Source organism: Scyliorhinus canicula, chromosome 12 (assembly GCF_902713615.1).
Source record: "Scyliorhinus canicula chromosome 12, sScyCan1.1, whole genome shotgun sequence".
Taxonomy (NCBI): Eukaryota; Metazoa; Chordata; class Chondrichthyes; order Carcharhiniformes; family Scyliorhinidae; genus Scyliorhinus; species Scyliorhinus canicula.
Window position 1 is genome coordinate 12,840,753 of NC_052157.1, and position 25,338 is coordinate 12,866,090.

The 25,338-nt window shown below is 47.5% G+C and overlaps 1 protein-coding gene across 4 annotated transcripts in view; it reads left to right on the forward strand.

Moving 5' to 3' along the window:
* The window catches only part of LOC119974456 (synaptic vesicle glycoprotein 2B-like), a 182,573-nt gene that overhangs the window by 39,162 nt on the left and 118,073 nt on the right, over positions 1-25,338 (forward strand). The window contains exon 1 of one of the 4 annotated variants that reach the window (XM_038813365.1): positions 16,910-17,055. The exons of the other annotated variants lie outside the window; for them this stretch is intronic. The gene's annotated coding sequence lies outside the window, so the exon portion shown is untranslated. Of the gene's footprint in view, positions 1-16,909; positions 17,056-25,338 lie in introns of those variants that run through there. 4 annotated transcript variants of the gene reach the window in all.

Here is a 25,338-nt window from a genome sequence, read left to right on the forward strand (position 1 = left end):
GGAAACCCACGCACACACGGGGAGGACGTGCAGACTCTGCACAGACAGTGACCCAGCCGGGAACCTAACCTGGGACCCTGGAGCTGTGAAACATTTATGCTAACTACCATGCTAACCACCATGAACAGTGGTTTTAATCTACTTACTACAGAGCCAGCCTGTTACCCGTTGATGAACTCTCGGTGAACTGCAGGCTGACTCTGGACAAGGGTATTTATACAGCAGCACAAGGGGGAGGAGTCGTGGGCGGAGCCAAAGGTGGAGCCCTGTACAAACTCCTGAGCATTCCCAGAGCTACTCCCCCTAGTGGTCGGATAACGCCACTGCGCTTACAAAGATACAGTGTGAATTACCAAGTTACATTCACCACAGAGACTGAGATGGATCATCCATTCAGCACTTCTGGCTGAAGATTGTTGCGAATGCCTTGTCTTCTGCACATATGTGCTGGGCTCCTCCATCATTGGGGATGGGGATATTTGTGGAGTCTCCTCCACCAGTGAGTGGTTTAATTATCCACCACCATTCGAGGCTGGATGTGGCAGGACTGCTGCGTTCATTTCATCCAGGTGTCCCTGTGTGTTTCATTGGCGCATCCATTCTTTCATCATAAGACCTCATTGTCGAACCCAGCTCTCGTTCTTGCCGTGAAGTCATGAGCACCCCCTTCGCAGCTGGTGTCACTGGACGGAGATTAAGAGCAGAAACACTCACTGATTTTTCACCCTCCTTGTCCCAGAGATGCTGCGACCAATTGCAGCAATATAATAGCTGAGTTTAGTTAACTCAGCATAGACAGGGAATTGAACGCTGGCTGCTCCAGATCAATACGGATCAATAGTACACCACACAGAGCGCCTGTCAGCTAAACCATTGAGGGAGGTTAAAGGAGTAAAGAGGAGATCAGAATTGCTGAAGAGAACACTCACTCTTTGCTCCTTCACTCCGGGTTTTGCAGGAGTAAAGACAGGTCACCGAGTGTTTGACTTGCCAAGCCTGCTGTGTCATGCAAGAGTGCCCCCCCACTTCTAAATCTCCTCAGCTTTTGGTTTCATGCCAACTGAGCGACGATGAATACAGATCAAAGCACTAAGGGCTGGCTGACCTTCCCCTTACCCAGCTGCTCTCTTCATTGCAATGCAGATTCCAAGTTCAGTGTGATTAATTATAACGGGCCTTCAAGAACTGAATTTATTTATCTGAAGTAACGCTTGAGTAAGCTGTTTATCTTGATGATGTTGGCTATTACACACATTGTGTGCGCCTGCGTGTGCGTGCAACAACTCATGGACATAGCACAAGATTGTTATCTGAGAGCTGTTAAGTGTTTCGAAGAAGCAAGAATTTTTAGGAGGCGGGTATTAGGCGCACCTGGCCCGCTCTTTTGAACAGTTCAGCCCTACCATAGAATTTACAGTACAGAAGGAGGCCATTCGGCTCATCGAGTCTGCACCAGCCCGTACAAAGAGCACCGTACTGAAGCCCATGTATCCTATCCCCGTAACCCAGTAACCCCACTTAACCTTTTTTGGCCACTAAGGGCAATTTATCATGGCCAAATCCACCTAACCTGCACGTCTTTGGACTGTGGGAGGAAACTGGAGCACCCGGAGGAAACCCACGGTGACAAGGGGAGAACGTGCAGACTCCGCACAGACAGTGATCCAGCCGGGAATCGAACCTGGGACCCTGCAGCTGTGAAGCAACTGTGCTAACCACTATACTACCATGCTGTCCTCCACTATGCTACCATGCTGCCCTGCCCTGCCTTGCCCTATCTAGAAGAACAACAACTTGAATTTATATAGTGCCTTGAATGTAGCACAAGGTGCTTCAGAGGAGGGTTAATCAAGCAAAATTCAACACCGAACTGCATTATGGGATTATATACAGACAGGTGACCAAAATTCTGGTCAAAGAGGTAAATTTAAAGGAACATCTTTAAAGACGGAATAGGTAATGTGGAGGTTGAGAGGTTTAGGGTGGAAATTCCAGGGTTTAGGATCTAGGCAATCGAAGGCGAGCTCACCAATTGTGGAACCTATCTTTCCACCCTGTCCCTTAATTTCTTTGCTCATTGAATATCCATTGAACCCATTTATGGCTCCAGTAGACCCTTCTTGAGTTATTTATTCCAACACTACATTATCCTTGGGTTGGGCGAAATGCCACTTGATTTTTTGACTTATACTAAACCTCCTAATTTCCATTGTGCCTCCCCATCTGAGATGAAATGCTATCTCTTTGGGAAGCATGTCAGCCTCTTTAGCACATTTCTCCGCTTCCCCATCCACCTTTTCCCGGAAGCATTGGCTCTTGCGGCACTGGAGACGCATGGAGACGATTAAACATGTCTGATCTGCATTAGATATTTGCTCAGGTTGTCTGTTCTGGGTCAGTGTTACAAGTGGAGCCCATATCTCTACGATCAGAGGTATACTGTTGCTGCTAGATATTTATTCGATGTTTGTATAACAATACATCACCTCACTGTACAAACTGAATCCAGCGATTTCCCAAGTCTTGTCGTGTGCAATTCTCCTGACTTTCAAATCGTCAATTGATGAGCTCTCTGGTGATGCAAGGCCAATTGGAAATCAACAATTGCGGTTTGTTTCGCAAAAAGTGCATGAATGAATAGGCCACCGTTCTCACAACAATATTTAGCCATTTCCTATTACGTGCAGACATAATCGTGCTGTAGTCTGTTTTTATTCCAGAGGGAGAAAGAGAAAAAAGGTTCTAAAGCTTGATCTTGGTCCCTCACCCAACGTTCCCTGTCAGGGATTGGCTTCCTCAAATACCAATTAAAGCTAAAAATGAGGAAATTATTGCTTTGTTGGGAGAACCAATACAATTGCTTAGTCAATAAGCTAGGCCTCCTACTGTATACGACAGATTGAATCGATTCAGTCTTATAAAGACAGCCTTAGAAGACTTCCCCTATCTAAGGGCGCACGGAGCGCATGCTTTTCTGTGGCTAGTTTTGCCTGGAACTGGTCTCTGGTCTGAAGCCGGGGGGGGGGGGGGGGGGGGGGGGGGGGGGGAGGTTATAGCTCGCGGGGCGCCACCCTGCAGAAAACATGGCTGACTAGACGTTTCTCCTGCTTCAATCCTGGAGTGGGACTCAAATCTGGAGCCTTTGACTTATTGGTAGGGACAAACCCACTACACCACAATGTCTCCCTTACGGGGACAGTTCTCATTGGAGCATACTCATACCCTTTCATTGTCTCCAACCGATAGGGTATGTAAACAAAGACCCCATCATTTTTGTGGCGGCTGATACTGATTGGACTGAAAAATCACCCTTTCTAAGAATGAATATGGGTGCGATCTTATGCCCGTGTTCACTGTGCCGCAGGTGGAAAATCTCACGAGAATCGGGAAATGCGATTCACGCTGAGGAAATGAATAAATGAATGTGATAAAATTAGGCACTAGGACCCTGAGGGCACTGTGGTAACAGACAGAACAAAGGAAAGCAGAAGTTTCATGGCTCGCGGGGGATGGTAACCTCGTGGTCAGAAGGAATCAAAGATGCTGGGGTTACAATGCAAAGTGACCAATTAGGATATAGGGCCAGGTCAGGAGGTGTATAGAATGACCAATGGGAAGCTTATATGTGAATCTTACTGTGATTTTGAATATATCAGCAGAAGCTTCTTTGTATTCTGTCTCTTTTTATTCTGGGCTCTCAGAAGACAGTGTGTGTGTCCTGAGGTCCTATGGATTAAGTCAGCCTTGCAAGTTGGTTATTATTAAATGATATGATACCTGCAAATCCATCTCAGATTTTATTGAATCTAGACTGACAGCAAATTAACCAGGAATCCACATTTGGTGCCGAAATCCGGATTTCTCGACAATTTTGCCTTTCATCTGCGAAATCAGAATTGGAATGCTCGCAGACGGTGAGAAAGGAAATGGGCCCCACGGTATTTTTATATCGATTTTCCTCTGTCTCGTATTCTGCTAACAGTCTAATCACTCGCATTTGCTCAGGTTCGATTGCCTCGACGAAATCAAAGGTCAGTCTGATGGATTCAAAGATTTTATTTCAGTCACTGCAGGTATGGTTAAGTTTTGGAATGAGGCGAACAGTTCAGTTGGTGTCTGATGGGATGTTGCCTGGTTCCTCAGTTGCATGAGGCGAACAGTTCAGTTGGTGTCTGATGGGATGTTGCCTGGTTCCTCAGTTGTATGAGGCGAACAGTTCAGTTGGAGTCTGATGAGATGTTGCCTGGTTACTCGGTTGCATGTGAGTAGCAAATTAAAAATTGGCTCTATTAAATTATACTTTAATTCGGTTAAGGTCTTTAACGGATTGATGTGATATCGCGTAACAGTTCAGTAAAAGACCGCTGATGGGATGTTGGCGCACACTTCAATTCCGTTCAATTTTAAATTTGATGAAAAAATTGGTTAAGGTCCGTACCGGGTTGATGTGATGTCGCGAAACAGTTCAGTGAAGGAAGGATCGCTGATGGAATGTTTGCGGACAGTTCAATGCCGTTCAACTATAGCTTCGCGAAGATATGGGTTGTTTGAATGAAACAGAATTGGGTTATAAATGACTTGTGTGTTGATGAATGCATGTGTACGGATGTGAATTCCTTTGTCTGAATGGAGATCTCCAATGAATGAATGAGTCTGTTTGATAAGAATGTGATAACCTCTGTTCCTAGTTTTGTGAAATGTTGTGTTTTAGGAGGTATTAAAGTGAGAGTTAAAACGGAGTAAGTATTTGAAAGTTCTTCAGAACCTTAGTAATAATGATGTTAATTAAACATAATTCTCAGGAAGAAAACAAAAATTGAAATCAAACTGTATAAATTGGGATTCGTAAATGATTAGTTGCAACTCGGCATAGTCTTGGCTGGAAAAAAATAAATAAATAAAATGAGGGAGATAAATACAAAAGTTTCAAATCAATTAGAAGTAAAATAAATGGCCGGCACAGCAATGTGCTTGGGACAAAGATTTCAAGCAGTCAGCTTTGTGTAAGCTGTACTGCATGGCTCCGCAGGGTCCTAGTGCCCGATGAGCACGAAAAGTCACTTGCAGAAATAATGATGTTTAGCATGTTATAGACATTGAAGAAGGAGATTTGGAGAATAAAGATATTGGACCAGAAGTTAGATTAAGAGAATTAATTGCAGTATCAGGAAATGAGAATCTGATTGCAGGGAAATATTTAATGAAAAAATTGATGCAGAAAAATTAAGATATTAAAACCAATTGCTAATTTAGAGGAAGTTTGGGTGAAGCTACCAACTAAGACTTCAGGGAACATCATCCGTGAAGCTGTAAGATGTGAAGACAAGATTAGTTCAGATTCTGAGTACACATACAGTTGAATTAGGGCAGCATGGTGTCTGGAGCAAATGAAATTGTATCACATTTAAAACAAATGATCCGATGGGGGAGAAGACAGTGAATTAAAACCTGTTCGCAGCATTGATTGGACAGCTGATAAAGTTCAAATGTCATGTTTGGATCTTACTTTCATACAAATCCGGTCGTCATCAACATAAAGTAATTAAAGTAAATGCAGTAGCACTATCAGGAATGTATCAAAGGAAGGTTTTTACCAGATTGGATCACTGGGTGAGCAAAAGGGGAGGAGTTTGAGATTCTTCGCATCTCACTCAGGGGTGCAATATCAGAAGGAGGAGGCTTAACAGGCCACAAGGGCGGTGATTAATGGCCCTCAGTTTAAAATGGTTCACAGTGAGTATCAGGAAACCACAAGTCTGGATTGTGGGGCATTCTGTAGCCCGATTGTTTGGACTGGTAGTAGTCATATGAAACCCAGGAGACGGTCAGATACTGAGTATTCAGGAGAATGGATAATGCATTTGCAAAGACAGCGATGGGATGCTGCAGCCCCCAGGGAGATTTGGGGCATTCAGGTTTGTCCTGATTGTTTTGTGGAATATCAGGCAACTTTAATGATTGAGGTTTGTGACCACAGAGGGGATTTTGAATCCAAGAGCATGGAGCAGTGCAGCACAGGGCAGGCCCTTCGGCCCTCGATGTTGTGCCGAGCAATGATCGCCCCGCTCGGACCCACGTATCCACCCTATACCCGTGGCCCAACGGCTTCCCCTCCCCCTTGCCTTGCTATTGGGACACTGCGGGCAATTTGGCGTGGCCGGTCCACGTAACCCCGCACATCTTTGGACTGTGGGAGGAAACCCACGCACACCGGGGGGGGGGACGTGCGGACTCCGCACAGACGGTGACCCAGCCGGGAGTCGAGCCTGGGATCCTGGAGCTGTGAAGCATTTGTGCTAACCACCATGCTACATAAGTGTCAGTGTAAGTGGGATAGATTAATGACAACGTGCAATTACTGCAAGGATAATTTGGCCGACAACAATGTGACTTTAAAAGGCTGTGCAATCTTGTAGACAAGTGACAGACTTATGGTATCGATTTGTGAGGCAGTACATGGGCTATGCTAGATGGTACTTCTGGGATATCCAAGCACGGATAGGAAGATACAAATTAAGAAATAGGACCCTCTCCGCCTTTGACCTGTTCGTTTTAGTTTCAGATGAAGCAACGATCATACCGATGAAGAACCTGAACAACACTCTGCAGAAGAATGTTTCAGACAGTATGGGAAAAAACTAATGATACAATTGGCTACATGTTTGAGGGAATTGAATGATAGAGCCCGGAAGAAAAACCTTACGGGTTAGCAACAAATCAAAATATCAAATTATTACTGAATACTGAAACCTCCGGTCAGACATCTCTAACGGGACGTTAGCTGATGGGTGATCTGTGGTCTCCAGGAGGGACGTATTACGCGGAGGAGTTATTAAGGGTCTCGGCAGACAGCAGTGACTGACGAGGAACCCCCATATTTTAAATGACAGTAGTCTGGAACAGTGCATCTCCATCACGCATTTAAGGATGATCGTGCCCACAAAGATGCAGGCAAGATAGTCAAGAGCATAACGGTTCTGCATGGCAAACAACCTGAGTTGAGATAATTCCCTGGTTAGTGCCCCAAGGGCCCCTAAGGTCTCGTTTCCCAGGATGGTAAGGCCGCAAATAAAATACTTCCTATCGTTGACCGCCAAGGAACCCCCCATACCCCCCAGTGTCTAGGCGCTCAGAATTCCCCATCCGGCTGAGTGGCCCCGGTTGGGTGCTGGAACCTGAGGTTTCTTCCAACCTTCGCAGAATTCGGCTGAGACTGACCGACGCGCCAATTTATGGTGCAGTATCCACTCAGTGGGGCAGGGGGCCGCAGTATCCACTCAGTGGGGCAGGGGACTGTGGTGGGGACTAGAGTCCCGATAGCAATTTGGCGGGGAAATGGGAGTGACTAAACATTGGCCGCTGTACCATTAAAGAAAAAGTAGTATCCTTGCTCCGTGTACCGGCTGGCATCACAATCAGTATATTGATTGAGCAGGGAACCCCCAGTAGCCCATTTCATCCAGCTTTGGAACGCCCATTCGGGCCTCATAGCAATGCGGAACGCCCTAGACTCAACAGTGATATGAGAGACATTCGCCCAGCTACAAAGGAGCTGGATGCCTAGCGTCAACGGGACACAAGTGGCATTGTAACAGGCACATTGACCTGATGTCAGGGTTATGCAACACTTTGGATCAGTACAAGTGGAGGACAGACATGTTATATACATTTTCATCTCTACCAGCAAACAGCCGTACCTCTCACTGCTGAAACAATTCTCATATGACCGGGAATCTCTATTGGGAGTGAAGGGGCTAGATATATATGCCCTCCACCGTTGAAGCTTATCCTAGTGAGAGTGGGAATTATCCCCAGGAAGGGGAAGGCGAATAGCCGGTGGGCCGAACCTGGATCGTAAGGAAGAGTAACTTGCGCGGGCGGTGGCTCGGAACTCTGACAATGAACCACAGTTGGGGGAGTGCCCCAAAGCGGTGAAACAGAACATAACCTAGACACCGATGTGGGGTTTGGGTAGCAGACAACCCTCCCCTGGCCATACAAGCGGTGGTAAATCTAGAAGAGATTCATACCGTCCAGGTTTCCCTCATTCCGGATCCTAAATAAATTAAGTACATCTCCTGATAATCTACGTCTGGTTGTACCTCCCCTCTTACACAGCCCTTCCTCTGTCTAGTCCCTCTTTCTCTCTCACAACCTCTTCCTACCCCTCCTCATAGTCTGATTTTACCTGTAAGGCATCAAGGTTAACACATCCAAAATCAAATTTACATATGCTCCAAAAACAAGGCAATGTCCATGCAGTCTTCCCTTCCCATCGTTGGGACCGGTGCAATTGCGTCATAAGTCCTGAATGGTCCGTTAACCGGATGACCTTCCATGAGTCGATACCACGTCCTCGTATATGGGGGCAGCGAAGAACGTCATCTTTGCAGAGGTGGAATGTCCGGGTACTTCGGTTGGGGTTACAGATGTAGATGATATTCCCCTGTTCCATTACCGCCGCCGATGTCACTCTAAGCGAGGCGTTGCCGAAGATCACACAGGCGGCGTGTAGCCACCCCATCATGCTTCACACCTGTAAAATAGCGCTGGGGAAGGGAGGCAGGTTAGTGACCGACCTTTTACAGTGGTGGAGGTGGGCCCAAACACTCCACCCCTCCACTTTAACTGCAGTGGGGGTGGTAAGGAGAACTTGGAAAGGCCCCTCCCATCGTGGCTCTGACCCTTTCCGAGTCCAATTCTTGACCATGACATAACGACCAGGCTGCACTGAGAGCGAGCTATGTAATAGGGACGGTGACGAGTGAGCTGCACGGTACTGGCCATGGAGCTCCTTGAGGGCGTTAGTGAGGGCTAGAACAGAGTTAGTCCTTTCTTTAGTCAGATGGTGAAACTGGACCAATCTGGGAACAGGCAGGTTCCCGGGAGTTCTAATGGGCCTGCCGGAAAAGACTCGGCAGGAGAGAGCCAGGCCGATCCTGCAGGTGTGACCTACAGCTGAATGAGGACACCGGAGAGCAACTTAAGCCATGTCGGCCCCGTGTCCGCTCTTAATTTAGCCAATTTAGTTTTGAGGGTCTGATTATGTCTCTCAACCAACCCGGCTGACTGCGGTCTGTCCACACAGTCTAACTGCTAACATATCCCCAACTGGGAGCAGAACTCCTTGTTAATCTGTCCAATCAAATGAGGCCCGTTAACAGAACTTAACTGAGCCGGTATTCCGTACATAAACACCTCATCACATTTTTACAGCCTTTGGCTCTCCGTCCTCTTCCGTCTGGTGTCATGGTCACCAGTGACGAGATGTCATCTTTGGTGAATAATGATGGGCCAAGCCTATCGGCAGCATCCGAGCCCTAGCCAGCGTACAACACATATTAAAGCATCCAATGATTGTGCAGTCTACAATTATTTTTTTTTTTTTTTTTTTTTAAATTTAGATTAGCCAATTATTTTTTCCAATTAAGGGGCAATTTAGCGTGGCCAATCCACCTACTCTGCACATTTTTTTTTTTGGGTTGTGGGGGCGAAACCCACGCAGACACGGGGAGAATGTGCAAACTCCACACGGACAGTGACCCAGAGCCGGGATCGAACCTGGGACCTCAGCGCCGTGAGGCGGTTGTGCTAACCACTAGGCCACCGTGCTGCCCCAGTCTACAATTATAATAACAAGTATTATCAATCCATGCAGCAGGTAAATCCCCATGACCAAGCTATGAGAGATAACCCCGAACTGAATCTGACTAGATAGATAGCCATCCTCAATACTACTGTGTTTCCCTTAGGATTTATCCTTCTTATAGTTATACTGACTAGCAACTATCCCTCAGCCTTGTCATTCGTGTTTACATGTCAGGATTTGTAAACTGTGCAGGAAAATCAATGGTAAATGCATCCATCTCGCAGACCAGTGTCAATAGACCCTTTGTGAGGTGCTTTCCTCAAGTCCAATCACCGTGAACCATAGCTGGCGCCACTCAGGAAGGTAACACAATAGCCATTCCGGTTGTTCCACTACCTCCAAGGCATCTGACTACCTCGGGGCAGTAGCACCATAAAAGCGTCCTCATGTCCCTTAGAAGCAGCCCACAACTCAGTCCATCAGTGACCACAAAGTCCTTATCCCTCACTGGGATTTTTTGTAGGATTTTCCCCACCCCTCGCCAGTGAAATCATGAGATTCGTGCTGACAAAGGGTGCGAATCTCATTTGAATAAATTTGAATGGATTTATGTTATTAGCGCCCGACCTCTCTGTGATGTCATGTAGGCGAGATTTTGGAAAGTGTTGGCCAGGTGTGAGGCAGTCAAGGGGATCCCTCCAGGAGTGCAGAAGTAAGCAGAGCCCCAGGGGGGTTAGACTGGCATTCCCAGGCCATGGCACTGCCCCTGGCACAGGTTGGCATTGCCAGGCTGAGGGCAGCACGGTGGCGCATTGGTTGGCGCTGAGGACCCAGGTTTGAATCCCGGCCCTGGGTCACTGTCCGTGTGGAGTTTTCAGATTCTCCCCGTGTCTGCGTGGGTTTCACCCCCACAACCCAAAGATGTGCAGGTTAGGTGGATCGGCCACGCTAAATTGCCCCTTAATTGAAAAAGAAATTATTGGGTGCTCTAAATTTATTTTTTTAAAAGCATTGCCAGACTGGCACTGCCAATCCAGCAGTGCCAATCTGTGCCAGGGAAGTGCCAGGGGCAGGGCCTTGTGGAAGCCCATGGTGGGGGGAGGAGATTGATGTGCGGTGCGGAGGTAGTGGTGCAGAGTCTCACTGGTCCGTACAGCTGGAGAGTTATACGCCAGTGAGCCTGACACTGTCAAATTCTGGTAAGATTCCATCCTTAATATCTTGTGATTCAAATTTAATTTTGTATCAACATTGTCAAAAAACTAACCTGAAATTCCCTTCTTGGCCAAATAGATGAAATTCGAAATTGCAATAGTCAACAATCTGTGCAAATGACCAACCTTCATCAGTTTGTCACGCGTTTCAACAGGAAGAATCAAAATATTGGCCAAACTCAATCCCCCCCGCCATGACACCACAACAGAACAACTAGCTTTACAGTGAGACACACATTTATTGACCAGGACATTCATGGAATTTTCTGAATTCCAGTTGGCTCCAAAACCTTTGACATAAAACCTTCTTGTTGCATTGGAACGTGGAAAAATACAGGACTGGCAAAGTCTCCGCAGTTAATCTAGATGATCGCAATGACTAAATACCTCTCAATATCTCATTCTCTCAAATATCCAATTCCACTGTTATTTCTGCAAGGTCTTCGCCACCAGAGTCTCCCTGCGAAGTCCTCCCATGTGAACACATTCACCGGCAAAATTTTGGTTACGTCGAAAACTTTTGTGTTTAAGCCCGGTTTACTTGTCTTGGAACCTGAGGCAATCTTCAACATTTTGGGGGTTGAGCCTGTCTATTTGCTAGAAAGTCTTATGGCTTCTGAGCCTTTTTCCCCCCTGTGTGAACAATACCAGGCTCCTCAAACTCTCCTCACAGCTCACCTGCCTCAAGCTAGGTAATGCTTGTTGTTTGATTGCCCTTTTGTGCAGTGTCCACAATGTTTGGATACCTTCGCTGCTACAGCACATCCAAATTAGATATAATTCTGCAAGAGTGCCTCTACCAACAGCTTGTACAGCGTAATCTCCTGAGATTTATGCAGTTTAACTCTGACTATGAAACCTTAGATCTATTTCTTTTCCCTTCCTGATGCTACACGTTTCACCGTGCTATCCACGGATAACCCCAAGTTTGTCTTCTGGATTGCATTCTCTAGCCTTATTGATGTTCCTGTTATTTATTTTCTTCCCCCAGTTTCAATACATTGCTCATATTTAATGTCACTTGTCATCCACCTTCCTAACCTATCCAGATCCTTTTTACCAGATTCTTGTGTGAATCCTCTTCAACCTTATTTTTCTTTCTGCCTGACGGCACCGGGGGGGGGGGGGGGGGGGGGGGGGAGGAGGAGGAGGGCGCAGTGGTTAGCACTACTGCCTCAGGGCGTTGAGGACCCGGGTTCGATCCCGGCCCCAGGTCACTATCTGTGTGGCGTTTGCACATTCTCCCCGTGTCTGCGTGGGTCTCAGCCCCACAACCCAAAGATGTGCAGGATAGGTGGATTGACCACGCTAAATCGCTCCTTAATTGTGGAAAAAAAAGAATTGGGTACTCCAAATTTATTTATTTAAAAAAAAATTCTTTCTGCCTTTAACTGCAAATCATATACATTGGAAACAGCTGTGACGCTAGCACTGACTGCAAATCATATACATTGGAAACAGCTGTGACGCTAGCACTGACTGCAAATCATATACATTGGAAACAGCTGTGACGCTAGCACTGATCATGGTCACACGCCGTTCGTGACCTCTTGCCATATATACATTGCGCCAATCTCAAGTGAACTTTGTCTTCACTGACGTGGCATGTTTTCCAGCTCCTCCTGCTTCCTGCCTGCCTGGGTCGCAGACTACTTGCTTGCGTCACACAGGATTGAAAGCCTTGCTGAAATCGGGGAATGCATCCCGTGTTTAGGATTTCCATTGGCACCTCATCTGCATCCAGACCAGATAGGTCCGTCTGCAGTCAATTTTTCAACTGCAGTGTACCTGTATCCTTGTCTAACCGGCATCATTGCTGAAGCAGATCTGTGTAATGTTGATGATACCACTGATGTGGAGATGCCAGCGTTGGACTGGGGTGAGCACAGTAAGAAGTCTTACAACACCAGGTTAAAGTCCAACAGGTTTGTTTCAAACACAAGGGGCGCAATTCTCCGCACTCACGACGGTGCGGAGAATAGCGGGGGTCGTAAATTTTTACAGCCACGCTAGTCTGACACCCTCCCGCTATTCCCCCCACCCCCCACACCCGACTCCCGACACGAATCGCTGCCGCCGTTTTTTTACGGCGAGCAGCGATTCTCGGCTGGCCGATGGGCCGAAGTCCAAGCCCTTTACGGCCGTTTTTACGAACGGCAAACACACCTGGTCTGGCCGTTCGTAAAAACGACCGTAAAGTTCGGATCTTGGCAACCATGGCACCGATTGGCACGGCAGTACCACGGCCGTGCCAAGGGTGCCATGGGCCCGCGATCGGTGGGCACCAATCGCGGGCAGCGGGTCCGATTCCCGCGCACTCTTTGTCCTTCCGCCGCCCCGCTGTATCCATTCGCGGGGCGGCTGAGGGGCATCCCGGCCCGCGCATGCGCGGGTTTCGCGCAAATGCGCGATGACGTCATCCGTGCATGCGCGGGTTGGAGTCTTCCAATCCGTGCATGTGCGGCTGACGTCATGTGACGCGTCAGCCGTCGCAAACTTTGGCAAGCGGGCTTAACGAAATTCGTTAAGCCCGCGATGCCGGAGTTCACGGCCGCGGCATGCTAGCCCCAACCGGGGACCAGAAACGGTGCCCGGTCGGGGAGGGGGGGGGGGGGGCTGGCGTCAAACCCGCCCGTTTTTGACGCCAGCCTTACGAATTCTCCCTGTTGGGGAGAATCGCGCCCAAGCTTTCGGAGCACAGCTCCTGAGGAAGGAGCTGCGCTCCGAAAGCTCGTGTTTGAAACAAACCTGTTGGACTTTAACCTGGTGTTTTAAGACTTCTTACGATGATACCACTGGTCAAGCAAGGACTGCCAGCTCCCACATTTTATTGCTTACCTTGCATATCTATTGGGCATCTGTTTTCCCTGTTCCCTAGGCTAATGTATTTATCTATGTATCATCAGTCCCCCATGTGGTCATATTGTCATACTCTCCTGTATTATCTGCTGTTTCTGTGTCTGTGTTGAATTGTCCATTAGCATTCCTTGCATTCTAACATCACATTTAGCTTCTGCATCTTTTCCATCTTCATCATTCTTTATTTCCCCTCTTCCTTGCTCGGAGCTGTTTATGCCTCGCTCTTGCCTTATTAGTTCACATCCTCCGCCAGTGCCTCAATTATATTCTTTGTATTGACGTTGCACTGTTCTGCTCTAAAGTCGGTTCCTTATAAAAAGATGTGCTGCCATCAGAAAAGGAGCCCTGTCAAGCTTCATGACAATCGGTAAAAAAGGCAAGAGCTGGTACTTACACAACACCTCATCACAGTGTTCAGAAACATCCCAAAGCAGGTTACATGCCATGAACTACATTGAAATACACTCTGTTGTTATGGACGCAAAGGTGGCCACCGTTTTGCACACTGGCGATGTCCCACAAGCAACGAGGTTGAATGTGTTTTGCTTATTATAGTGTTTCACAATGAGTTTTTGCAACCTGGAATGCGTTGTCTGGTAGGCCAATGGAAGCTGATTCAGTCAGTAATTTCCAAAAGAGAATTGGATAAAGACTTGGAGAGAAAATAGATTGCCCGGCTCAGGGGAAGTTGCAGGGGAGTGGAATACATAAGGTGGCTCGGTCAGGGGCCAGCGCAGCTATAATGGGCCGAGTGGTCCCCTGTGCAATTTTTCATTTTCGGAATGTGGAACTATGGTCACAGTCAGTTCAGCCATGATCTTACCGAATGACAAGGCAGGCCCGAGAGGCAAGTTGCATATTCCTGCTCCTATTTCTTACAATCTTATGGCCCTGTTCTTTATGCAAATCAGTTGTTAATGTTCTTCCGCCCCACCCCCTTCCCCTCCATGAAGACAGTGCCCCTTTAACACAGATCTGGAAATGAATGGATACTGCGGCAATCATCACTGAAGTATGAATGCATCATTCTAGAAGCTAATAATAGAACAGCCATTAACGTTTCATAAAAAAAGCAGCATTGTCTACAGTGTGAAATTGGAGATCTTTTCCCAAAGGAGATGCCTCAGCTCGGAAAGACTGACTCAGAACCGTAATGAAAGTGCTTTGGTTCTCATTTTTCTTTTATTTCTCTTCTTTTATTTTACTAACCCGTGCAGCATCTTGCCCGGGTCTCCTGTGAGCAAAGGAGGTTCCGAGGAGATTGGATAGAGGTGTTCGAAACCATGAAGGGTTTGGAGACAGTATAAATGGAGAAACTATTTTTGGCAGCAAAAGTGTCGGTGACCGGCGTTCCCAGGTTTCAGGGAACTGGCAATGGAACCAGAGGTGACGCGAGGAAACGTCGTTTTAACGCAGTGGCCGGGATTTTCCGGCGCTGCCTGCTGGTGGGATCTCCGGTCCAACAAAGGCGACCACACCCCTCCCCTGCGGCAGACATGCTGCGGAGGGAAGGGCGGGACAATCCTGCCAACTGAGTTGTGATCTGGAATACACTGCCGGAAAGGAGAGTGGAGCCAGATTCATCAGTAACATTCAAAAGACAATGGAAAAAGAAACAGTGTTACTGAAGAGAACAAAAAGCATAGTCTTCCTTCTCAGTTCCATCATTTTATGATGATGAAGCCCTCAGTCTTTATCCGTGAGGCTTGACAGTGGGTGCCAGCAGGAGTTTGCATCCTGGAGGCACGTTAGCCTCTTTGCAACACACGCGCATTTTCAGCAAAAGTTATTGGACAATGTCGCTGAAGATTGGTGGAGCTTTCCCCTCCCAGGACACCGAGGTCAATTGGGGCTGGTTTAGCACAGTGGGCTAAATATCTGGCTTTTAAAAGCAGATCAAGACAGGCCAGCAGCACGGGTTCAATTCCCGTTACAGCCTCCCCAAACAGGCACCGGAATGTGGTGACTAGGGGCTTTTCACAGTAATTACATTTGAAGCCTACTTGTGACAATAAGCAATTTTCATTTCATTCATTTCATTTCATTGTACCCCTCCAGACCGCCCCCACTGAGGTCAGCTCACTCAACACAGAGCTGGGCGGGATGATAGTACAGTGGTTAGCACTGTCGCTTCACAGCTCCAGGGTCCCAGGTTCAATTCCCGGCTTGGGTCACTGTCTGTGCAGAGTCTGCACGTTCTCCCCGTGTCTGCGTGGGTTTCCTCCGGGTGCTCCGGTTTCATCCCACAGCCCAAATATGTGCAGGTTAGGTGGATTGGCCATGCTAAATTGCCCTAATTGTCCAAAAAAAGGTTGGGTGGGGTTACAGGGATGGGGTGGAGGTGTGGTGCTCTTTCTGAGGGCTGGTGCAGATTTGATGGGCCGCATGGCCCCCTTCTGTATTGTAAATTCTATGAAAGGCCAAACCTGGAGCTAGCCTGGTTGATATATCTTGAAAAGCAAATAAGGTAACACTTGCACAAACGACTTCTATCAGTTGTAAAAGCGTTGCAATGCCATGACAGTTAAAGTGTTGGCAGATGTGGCAGCCATGTTGAACACTGGAAGATGCATGAGGTGAACAACCAGTTCATCTCTTTTCGATGAATATTTGCCAGGACATTTTCTTGAAGTTATGGAATCAAAGATATTTGAGCACAAAAGGCAATCTCTGGGTTATTCTGGACTATTAATGGCAGTTTCCTTGCGCATGTATCCTTTACAAATTTTCTTCAAATGTGTACCTGTTTCACTGCTGAATCCTGTGATTGACTCCGTTTCAAGCATTTTACTTGCAATAATTCATGTCCTGTGCCCGATTTTTATTAAACTTCTCCCTCCTGGTATTGATCTTAAAAGTCTGCCATACTATTACCAATTACCAGTGGGAATAATTGCTCATTTTTTACTCCCTCGAACCATTGCAGCACTTTGAACATATCAATGAGATGTTCGGTTAACTTTCTTTGCTCCAGTATAGATCAAATGGTTCATCATGTCTCTATTCTCTCTTTTTTTGGGAACATCCTAATTAATTTACTTGTACTTGTACATTTTCCATGGTTTTAATGAACCTTATGAAAGGGTTTCAAATTTCTTACAGCACTGCATCTGTAATCTAATTAATGCCTTAATCAGATTCAACACCCCTCTTTGCTTGTCTAGTCATTATATAACTGTTGATAGTACCTCAGTGGTAACTAACCTTTAGTTGCTTCTTTTACAGAAGGTCACAGGTTCAAATCCTACTCCAGAGATTTAAGCACATGACACAGACTGAAACGCCCAGTGCTGCACTTGGGGGAAGTGCATCTTTTGTTAGAGATCTTCAACTGAAGCCCAGTCTGCTCCCTCAGCAGTGAAACAGAACAGAGGCATTCTCCCTGGCCCCCTGGTCAGTATTTATTGTTAACCTCAAGGACCAGACCCCAACATTTGTTAGAATATCGGACAAGAAACCCAAACACTTTTTATTTTTATTTTTAAAACTGTGAGGAAAGGGGGTGAAATTCTCCGACCCCCAGCAGAGTCGGAGAATCGCCTGGAGCCGCCGAAAATCCGACCCCCGCCGTGGCAGAGATTCTCCGCCACCCGGGAAGTGGTGGTGGCGGGAATCTCGCCACTCCGATCGGCGAGGCCCCTGCAGTGATTCTCCGGCCGGGATGGGCTGAGGTCCCGCCGCTGGGAGGCCTCTCCCGCCGGCGAGGTTTGAACCACATCTGTAATGGCGGGATCAACGGCGCGAGCGGGCCCCCAGGGTCCTGGGGGGGGTGGGGGTGGGGGGCGATCGGACCCCGGGGGGTGCCCCCACGGTGGCCAGGCCCGCGATCGGGGCCCCCCGCTCAGACTCCGGGCCAGTGCCCTGGGTGCACTATTTCTCTTCCGCGGCCACCACGGCCTCCGCCATGGCGGAAGCGGAAGAGAAACCCACATCGCGCATGCGCTGGTGGTGACGTCAGCGGCAGCTGGCCGCTGACGTCACCGCCGGCGCATGCGCCGACCGGCGAAAGTCTTTCGGCCAGCCCCGCTGCCGGGGGCACCCGTTTTTTGTGCCAGTCTTCTGGTGCCAACCGCTCCGGCGCGGGGACAATTCCCCACCTTTGGGGAGGCCCGACCCCTGAGTGGTTGGCGCCACTCCCCTACGCTGGGACCCTCCGTCACGCTGGGTAGGGGAGAATCCAGCCCAGGATACTTGCTCCAGGAGTGATTCCACTGACCAAGAGGTATCATATATCAAAACAAACTTTATTATTGACACAGGATTAAACATTAACATCACAGAAAATAGCTCACAATTAAGTTAAAAAGGAAACCCTTTTTACTGCTAGCATTTTAATTTTTCTATCTCCAATTAAGCAAATCCCATCACATGGCAAAAGCCACTTATAAATAAAGTTAGTAAACACAGGGTTACTAGCTGTACATTTGTATAGAGATTTCTTGAAATTCTGCTTGAAGAGAGCTAGAGAGATACTTTCACGAAACTGCCTGTGGATCCTTCCATCTATGTGGCATAAGCTGCTGCCTAGCGGAATGGTCCGAGCACTCAAAGCTATATAACACTACCAAAAACTACAGACCTGGCTCCTCCCATTAACGGCATTATCTTTATCCCACTCAGATCCCAGACCTGCTTATCGAAATCTAAACGAAATGGACTGGATTCTGCACCAGCAGCTGCCAGTAATGGGGCTCCCACTGCGGCGGAGAATTGGGCATCATAAAAAAACTGGAATCGGCAGCGGGTGCCGATCTGTTGATACCCTGCGCCGCTGGTAGTGGGATCGAGGTTTGCAACCGTGTGCCACCGGGAGGATGCAAATGTCTTTAAAAAAAATTTTGAATGCCCAATTCATTTTTCCCATATTGGGGCAATTTAATGCGGCCAATCCTCCCACCGTGCACATCTTTGGGTTCTGGCGGTGAAATCCATGCAAACACGGGGAGAATGTTCAAACTCCACACAGAAAGTGACTCAAGGCCGGGATTGAACCTGGGACTTCAGCACCGTGAGGCAGGGATGTAAATGTCTTAATGACCCATTTGCATCATTTTGCGGGCTGAGCATCATTTTTTCAGGCCAACGTGATCCTCTGGCCCTTGGGGCTTGGAATCATGTGGGAGGGATTTACTACAGGTATTTCCCAGCGTAGCCCTGACATGATGGACCTCAGGGTGGGCCAAGGGTTAAATCCTTAAGCGAGTTGCCCCCATAGTTCATCAAAGGACCACCCTCCACCCCCACAATGCAAGACCTGCCCACCCCACAACCACCAGACCTCCTCCATCACCCCTTCCAGAGACCCATTCAATAAAGAGACCCCCTAAATAAAGAGACTGCTCCCAGAGACCCTCTAAATCAGTGGGGCATCTCCTTATTTAGGGGTCTCTTGCAGGGGGAGGGATGGGCCAAGTTACCCCCGTACTTGCGGAGTGACCCAGAAAATCCAGTGATTTGTGATGCGGGGAGGGGGGCTGATTTGCGATGCGGTGGGCGGTGACCAGCCACTGGAATGCTGGCCCCACAGCGGGATTCCCCCTGATCTCCCACAATCCTCATCATGCATACATTTGCATGGCTGAGGATTGGGAAATGCTTCCCTAATTTGCAGGAGCACAAATCAACAGCCATTCACCTCCAGCAGGAGAACAACAGTCTCCCAAATGGAGAATCTTGCCCAATGTCTCAAATTATCTAATCTACAGCAATCATAACAAAATTCCACTGCCCCTCTTTGTAAATACATACATGGTTGGAATGAATGATGATCCCACTTTTATGACATCTTAATTGCAGCTTTTGCAGACACACCGCCTGCCTGTCAGTTAAACCAGGATTTAAAATGAAATGCAACACATATATTTACTTTAACCCAAGCTTTAAAAGCATTGCTGCAATAGATATGAAAAATTATTTATTTAGAAATTTTCCATATTCTTTACAATATCTCACAAGTCATGTCACTAAAAACAGATTACCTGGACACTATCACATCACGAGGTGATTATGGGAGCTTGCTGTGCTCAAATTGTCACATTTCCTATGTTAGAAAAGTGACTTAATTAGCTGTAGTGCAGCTTGGGACATCCGAAGTTACGAAAGCGATTACATCACTGATAAAATTGTATTACTCTTTTTTTTATTTACACTGATCTAATTTGAAAATAATTTATATATACATTCATGGAGAGCGAGAGATATTGTAATAAAGATCCACGAGTAACATCACGTCAATAAACTGCATCTTACTCCGAGGGCAGAATTTTACCTTATTTTTTTTGCAGTGTGGTAAAGGTGGCATTGAAGCCATCGGCACTGATGGTGGCTTTCTCCGTCGTATTTCTAGGAACTTAGTGTCTAAGTGTTTTAAGGGGCGAATTCCAGGACATCACGCTGGCCTGCTTCAAACGTATTTTTCTAAAGATCGGGGTCCAGTCTGAAGTTGTTGAGTCCTGAAGGTTGTAACGTGTCTGATCAGAAGATAAGGCGCTGCTCCTCCAGTTTGCACTGGGCTTCACTGGAGCATTGCAGCAGGCTGAGGACAGACATGTGGAGCAAGATGCTGCATTGAATGGCAAGCGACAGGAAGGTTGGGGGTCATGCTTGCAGACTGAGTGAAGGTGCTTCACATAGCGGCCACCCAGTCTCAGCACTGTAGAGGAGACCACATTGGGAGCAGCAAACACAGTAGACCAAATTGAAGGAGGTGCAACTGAAATATTGCTTCATCTGTAATGAATGTTTGGGGCCTTGGACGATGATCAGCGAGGAGGTGTGCATCATCTGCAATTGCAAGGGAAGGTGCCAAGGGAAGGGGATGAGGAGTTGGGGATGATGGAGGAATAGAAAAGGGTGCCATGGAGGGAACGGTCACTGGGGAGTGCTGATGGTGGTGGGGTGGTGGGAGGAAGGTGTGTTTCCCAGTTTTCCCAGCATTTTCTGGTGTTGTTAAATGTCCTTGTTTAGCCCATACATTTTCTAAGGCTTGTTGTGTTATGTATTCTGGGAGAACACAGGCTGCAACTTGATGCAGTTTTGACCAAAAGATACTCCAGACTTTGAAGTAAGTTCAATGCGATTTATTGAACCATTAGCACAGTTCTCTCTGAGTTCGACTCTCCTGCTAATCTTGCTATAGTAACTCAGTCTAACTAACCAGTCTGCTCTAAGCCACGTGGTGGGTGTGATGCTTCTGATCTGCACTTGTCCTACTCTCTAAGTGTTGCCTGTGGAAAGAGACAGAGCATGTGTGCCCTGTCCTTATATATGGGTTGTGTAATGCCCCCTTGTGGTGCCACCTCTGGGTGTCTTGACTGCCCATTGGTCGTGTCCTATTCTATGTGTTCATTAGCTGTATGGCTGCATGTCATGACACCTCTGGTGCTCCCTCTAGTGTTTACTTAGTTGTAGTGTATTTACATTAACCCCGTGTGTATTTACAGTGATGCATATCACTACAAGGCTCTCCTGCAATTTTCTTTCACAGACATGATGCTGATCTGAATCCATTCAATCCATAGAATCTTCATGTGTGCAGGAGTAGGCCATTTGGCCCATCGAGTCCTAGGCCCATGCCCCACCCTATCCTTGTAACCCATCTTACCTTTTGGACACAAGGGGGTAATTTAGTATGACCAGTCCACCTAACCTGCACATCTTTGGACAGTGGGAGGAAACCGGAGCACCCGGAGGGAATACACGCAAACACGGGGGAGAATGTGAAAACTCTACACAGCCAGTATCCCACCCTGGGTCCCTGGCACTGTGAAGCAGCAGTGCTAACCACTGTGCCACCATGCTGCCCCTGGCTTATCCTTATTACATGGCTTATCCTTGATTTTTGTTTTGAACGGGATGGAACAATTGCTTCCCTACTGCTTTCCTTAAGTAGAATTCCCGCCTCCAAAGAACTATGGATCGTGTCTCTCCTATTTCTTCACTACCTCCCGAACTATTCTGGGATCCAGATCATCAAGACTTGGCAAATTGCCAAATGTAAGTCTCATTAATCTTTCCTTAAGATTTACGTCACGCGACTCTTCTGCTACATCCTTCCTTTCTATGCCTGCAACCTCTCCTTCACTCCGTTAACCCAGAGACATAACTGTGGCACTGGAGAAGAGCAGGGAGGAGGAGGTTTTGCTGTTTCACCTGAAGGGCGGTGTTTCTGACATTGCAGAGCTCCCTCGGCACTGAATTGGAGGGACTGTCTGCATTACAAAAGCGAATGATGGATTTGCATTGGCAAAGCTCCTTTTGTGACCTCGGGACACCCTGAAGTGCTTTACAGCCAACGAGGCACTCATTCTATCCAAGCCCGGTCACTGTTGTGATGTAGGAAGCCGAGTGGCCAATGTGTACACAGCAAGATCCCACAGATGCCAATAAAATAAAAGTCTGGATCAATTGTTTTTAAGTGATGTTGGACGAGGGATAGATATCAGCCAGGCCACTAGGAAGAGGTCCAATACTCTTGGCTGAAATTGAGCCATGGGATCTTTTACTGAGGGCAGACAGGGCCTCGGTTTAAGGTTTCATCCAACAGTTGGCACCTCAGAGACTGCAGTATTCCGTCTCAGTATGCACTGCAGTATCAGCTTAAATTTTGTTTTGCTCAAATCTATCTGTAAGAGTTCTCTACTAAATTATTTGCTTGTTTGAATTAGTTTCCAGACAGTGAGAGCTCAGAACACAAAATTTATATTAATTTAGCATGAATTGATGTCAGTATAGACTTTGAATGATTGTGTAAAATGGGCACTATCGGAGGTGGAGTTCTCCGGCCATCACGATCCACCTTTGTGGGCTTCACGACACGCGAGGTGTCTCCAATGGGAAATTCCATTGAAAAGCGGCAGGAGTAGAGAATCCCGCTGCCAGGGAATGGTGCCCCACAGAGAAACACGTGGCGCAGGGTGGGGGGGGCAGAACACAGCCACAGATGAGTAGCCTGTTATATATATCTCCTGTTTTTAGATCATAGATCATAGAATTTACAGTGCAGAAGGAGGCAATTCGGCCCATTGAGTCTGCACTGGCCCTTGGAAAGGGCACCACACTTAAGCCCACACCTCCACCCCATCCCTGTAACCCAGTAAACCCACCTCACCTTTTTTGGACACTAAGGGCAATTTATCGTGGCCAATCCACCTAACCTGCAAACCTTTGGGCTGTGGGAGGAAACCGGAGCACCCGGAGGAAACCCAGGCAGACACGGGGAGAACGTGCAGACTCAGCACAGACAGTGACCCACACCGGGAATTGAACCTGGAATTCTGGAGCTGTGAAGCAACAGTGAAAACCACTGCGCCACCATGCCTTCTACTGAGGACAAGACACGTACTGGAAATGGGGATTTTCAGGATTCTGGATCCTGGGCTGGGGCCTGGGCTAATAAAGAACAAAGAACAAAGAAACGTAAGCACAGGAACAGGCCCTTCAGCCCTCCAATCCTGCGGCGACCATGCTGCCCGTCTAAACTAAAATCTTCTACACTTCCGGGGTCCATATCCCTCTATTCCCATCCTATTCATGTATTTGTCAAGATGCCCCTTAAACATCACTATCGTCCCTGCTTCTACCACCTTTTCCAGCAGCGAGTTCCAGGCACCTACTACCCACTGTGTAAAAAACTTACATCGTACATCTCCTCTAAACCTTGCCCCTCGCACCTTAAACCCATGCCCTCTAGTAATTGACCCCGCTACCCTTGGAAAAAGTCTCTGACTATCCACTCTGTCTATGCCCCTCATAATTTTGTAGACCTCTAAAAGGTCGCCCCTCAACCTCTTAGTTCCAGTGAGAACAAACTGAGTTTATTCAAACTGGTAAATCTCTTCTGCACCCTCTCTAACGCCTCCACCCTTCTGGTAGTGTGGCAACCAGAATTGAATACTATACTCCAAGTGTGGCCTAACTAAGGTTCTATACAGCTGCAACATGACGTGCCAATTTTCATACTCAATGCCCCGGCCAATGAAGGCAAGCATGCCGTATGCCTTCTTGACTACCTTCTCCACCTATTTTGCCCCTTTCAGTGACCTGTGAACCTGTACACCAAGATCTCTCTGACTGTCAATACTCTCGAGGGTTCTATCATTCACTGTATATTCCCTACCTGTATTAGACCTTACAAAATGCATCACCTCACATTTGTCCGGATTAAACTCCATCTGCCATCTCGCCGCCCAAGTCTCCAAACGATCTAAATCCTGCTTTATTCTCTGACAGTCCTCATCGCTATCCTCAATTCCACCAACTTTGTGGCATCTGCAAAGTTACTAATCAGACCAATTACATTTTCCTCCAAATCATTTATAGATACTACGAACAGCAAAGGTCCCAGCACTGATCCCTGCGGAACACCACTAGTCACAGCCCTCCAATCAAAAAAGCACCCTTCCATTGCTACTCTCTGCCTTCTATGACCTAGCCAGTTCTGTATCCATCTTGCCAGCTCACCTCTGATCCCGTGTGACTTCACCTTTTGTACCAGTCTGCCATGAGGGACCTTGTCAAAGGCCTTACTGAAGTCCATATAGACAACATCCACTGCCCTACCTGCGGCAAACATCTTTGTCTCCTCCTTGAAAACCTCTATCAAGTTAGTGAGACACGACCTCCCCTTCACAAAACCGTGCTGCCTCTCGCTAATAATAGGATAACTTAAAGCCGGGTGATTTCTGTGCCGAGCTAGACTCAACTGGAAAGGGGAAAGGGAGGGATTAGGGGCAGACCAGGTCAGTATCCACTGTTAATGCCAGACCCAAAGAATAGGGATCCCTCCACCACCTGGATATGATGCTGGGCAATGCATGATGACATTGTAGTTTCCAGGTCCGGACCCAGTTTTCAGGTCCTTCTGGATTTTGGGATACGGGATAAGAGGTCTGGGACTTGTATTTTTTCAGATAGGGCATAAGTATAGAATTCTCTCCCTAAACCTCTATCTCTCTTCCCTCCTTAAGGAGAACCTTAAAACCTACCTCACTGACGACACTTTTGGACATCTGGCTTAATATCTTAATTTGTAGCTCTGTATCAAATTTTGTCTGACTCCTCTCTTGTAAAGCACCTTGAGATATTTGTATTATGTTAAAGGTGAGTGGTGAGGTGCAAGTTGTTGTCATCCAAAGTGAAAATTCCCTCCACGTTGTCTGTACATTGTCTTCATTGGGATTGGAGTGGCCACCATTGCTGCAGTGTCTGTTTGAAACAGACCCCTTTGCAATTTACAGGCCCTTGGAAGTTCACTCTGCTGAGTGCTGTCTGCCATTGAATACTCAGAAGGCCTCTGGTGATTTGGGAGTCCACTCCGGCCTCCCCTCTGGACACCCTCTTACCCCAACCGTTTCATCAAGGGGATGGGTTCAGCCATTCTCAATTATGGGCCCACCAGGTGTTGGCACTCATCAAAAGCGCTGCCTCACTGCAGACGAAGCAGGGGATCAGCAAAGCTCACCCCAACCAGAGGACACCTGGACCGAGGCACTTTGGCGTCCTCCATGGTTCTCAGGGCAGAGGCCTTACCAGTGACTCCCCGCCCCTCTGGACCACAAGGTGTCTCCTCCTGGTGTGGCTGGCAATGCTGACGGCTTCTGCCACAACCTCCCAGGCAGTGTTCAGGAGGGCAGGTTTGAGCCTATAGTCCACCCAGCGAAGAGGGTGTATCTCCTC